Below are 3,104 nucleotides of genomic sequence, written 5' to 3' on the forward strand. Positions count from 1 at the left end.
TTTGTTGCATTGTTAAAAAGGATCATTAAAAGCTGATGAGAGTGGGTTACGAAGTCTTCTTGGATTTCGTGAAACACTTCAGTTTCCCTCGGGTGATACCACATACACAGTGAGCAGCTGAGCCAGAGAAAGCCCAGGTCTGGTTGACCTTGAGGCCGTTGCGTCTGGGATAAGGGGTCTCGACCCATTTCCGTTGTGGTGTCCTCCCGTCTTTGGATAACCTGGGGCAGGTGACTCCTGGCCACCTTTCCCTCTTCTCCAGCCCCCGGGCAGTCTGGAGGCAGGGCGGGCACATTCCATCCACCAGTCACTGTGTCCCCAGCACAGAAGGAAGGGACCCAGAGGAAGAACGAGGTCAGAGTCAAGGGTGAGCGGTTTGTGGTGGGAGGGCGGTGCAGCTCTGGGGCTGGTCCATCGGGGAAGGGAGCAGGGAAGAAAGAGCTCTAACTTTCTCCAAGACTCTAGTGTTCTTGGTTTTTTGTTTTTTTTTTTTTACACCTCTCTAGAAACCGCCAGCTCCTTCTGTGGAGGAGAGAAGGGGAATGGCTACACAGCGCCCCCTGGTGGCCCGTTTTGGGCCGTTGCTCTCCTGCTGGAAGGACTCCCAGGGAATTCATTTTACCTGTTTTTAATGTATTATTATTGCGGTAAAAATGCACACCATAACATTTATAATCAATCATTTCTAAATTTTTTAAATGTTTATTTCTGAGGGAGACAGAGAGAGAGAGAGAGAGCAAGCATGAGCGGGAGAGGGGCAGAGAGAGAGAGAGAGAGAGAGAGAGAGGGAGATACAGAATCCGAGGCAGGCTCCAGGCTCCCAGCTGTCAGCACAGAGCCGGACGTGGGGCTCGAACCCATGAACCCCGAGATCATGACCTGAACCGAAGTCGGTTCGGGCCCTGGCAACCCCCACTGTACTTCCTGTCTCCACGATTGTGACTGTTCTAGATACTGTGGTACCGTATTTGTCCTTTCAAGACTGGCTTTTTATCACTTGGCATGAGGTCCTCAAGGTTCATCCCTGAGGTAGCCTATGTCAAACTTCCTTCCCTGTCAGGGCGGAAGAAGATTCCATTGTGTGTATACGTTGCCTTTGATGTATCGGTTGGGCTGGGGAGGAATCCTGGGGCAGCTTCTACCTCTGGGTCGTTGTGAATAAAGCTGCCCCGAGGGCAGGTGAGCCACTATCCCTGAGACCTGCTTTCAGTTCTTTCCAATATACACCCAGAAGTGAACTTGCTGGATCATTGGTGCTATGACTGAACTGTGCTCACCCCCCATCCCAGGTCATGTGTTGAATCTCTCACCCCCAAGGAGAACGTATTTGAGACGTGGCATACCTAAAAAGGGGGTACTCAAGGTTAAATGGGGCCATGGGGGTGGGATCCTCATCAGACAGGACTGGTGGACGTTTATAGAGAAAGAGGAAGAAACAGGGGCGCCTGGGGGGGGCTCAGTTGGTTAGTCGTCAAGACCGGCTCAGGTCCTGACCTCACAGTTCGCGGGTTCGAGCCCCGCGTCAGGCTCTGTGCTGACAGCTCGGAGCCTGGAGCCTGCTTCAGATTCTGTGTCTCCCTCTCTGCCCCTCCCCTGCTCACGCTCTGTCTCTCTCTCTTTCTCAAAAATAAATAAGAACGTTCCAAAACAGAGGAAGAAACGGGGTTCTGTTTCCTCCCCTGCCTTCAAGTGGAGGAAAGAACATGAGCGTACCCCGCGAGAAGGGGGCCATCTACAAGCCAGGGGGAGACCCCTCGCCAGGACCCGGCCACGCCGGCACCCCGGTCTCAGGCTTCCAGCCTCCAGGATGGCGAGATCAACGTCTGTCCTTTAAACCACCCAGCCTGTGGCATTTTCTTCTGGCGGCCTGGGCTGACCGATACGATACAGGGGTTCTGTCTTTAATTTTTCGGGGAGCTGCAGCTTCACCCGTCTTACATCCCCACCAACAGAGCACAAAGGTTCCCATTTCTCGGCACTCTCGCCAACAACACTTGCCATTTTGTGTCTTTCGGTTTTTTCCTTCTTAAAAAAATAACTTTGTAAAAATGCTTATTTATTTATGGAGAGAGAGAACAGGGGAGGGGCAGAGAGAGAGAGGGAGCGAGAGAGAGAGAATCCCAAGCAGGCTCCCTGCTGTAGCACTGAGCCTGATGTGGGGCTGGAACCCACAAACCGCGAGATCATGAGCTGAGCCGAAATCAAGAGTCGGACACTTAACCGACTGAGCCACCCAGGCGTCCCAGGGTTTTTTTTTTTTTTTTTTTGATAGTAGCCATCCTGGTGGGTGTTCCAGGGAGTTGTTTCTCCCGACCCTTCAGTGAGGGCTTACTGTGTGCCCAGCACCGGGCTAAGTGCCTATGTCATCCCTGTCACGATCCAATCCTCACCGGACCCTGCTGGTGAAAGCGTCAGTGCTTGTCCACATTTACGGATGAGGACACCGCGGTTGGAAGGGACAAGTGACTGAGCGCTATCAGCCAGCAAATGTTAGGCACGTCGACGGTTCGAACTTGGGTCCGTGTGACTCTCCAGCCCAGGGTCACGAGGACAGCTGGCGGTCACAGAGCATCATCCCTGTGTGGGCACCGCCCTCTGCTCCTCACAGACATTCCTACGAGAGAGGTGCTATCATTATCCTCGTTTTCCAGATAAGGAAACTGAGGCGCAGAAAACTCAAGGGCTGCCTCAGGGCCACATGGCCACTAACTGGTACAGCCGGGGTTTGAATCTAGTGGCCCCTCTTGGGGTGACATGAGCGCACCGAGCTTCGCGAGTCTCACCTACGAAAATCCAGATTTTCCCGAAGGAAACACGAGGGAGGCTCCGATGTTGAGTACGAGAGGGACTGTAACTGATCCGAGGTGGCTTCTGGGCTTCCAGGAGCTGGTACTCTGGTCCTGGGTTCCCATGGAAAGCCCAGGCATTACATGAGAGAAACCAAATTTGAACCTGTCTGCCTCCTCCACCTCCCCCCCTTTTCGGGGGGGGGGTTAACTTTTTATTTTAAATTCATTCGGGGCATACAGAGAAATTGTGAAGGATGTAATACATTCTTGTATACCCTTCACCCAGATTCTTCACATGTTAACATTTTTACCATA

At 52.6% G+C, this 3,104-nt stretch overlaps 1 long non-coding RNA gene across 1 annotated transcript; it reads right to left on the bottom strand.

The window, feature by feature from the left end:
• Positions 1 to 2,248: 2,248 nt before the first annotated feature.
• LOC121010316 (uncharacterized) lies at positions 2,249 to 2,899 on the bottom strand. The gene is made up of 2 exons (XR_005781095.1): positions 2,784 to 2,899; positions 2,249 to 2,614 (listed from the first exon to the last, which is right to left on the bottom strand). It is a non-coding gene; the product is annotated as an uncharacterized LOC121010316 (long non-coding RNA).
• Between the last annotated feature and the right edge of the window lie 205 nt (positions 2,900 to 3,104).

This window comes from Herpailurus yagouaroundi, unplaced genomic scaffold (assembly GCF_014898765.1).
Source record: "Herpailurus yagouaroundi ecotype Mexico unplaced genomic scaffold, PumYag 191, whole genome shotgun sequence".
NCBI lineage: Eukaryota > Metazoa > Chordata > Mammalia > Carnivora > Felidae > Herpailurus > Herpailurus yagouaroundi.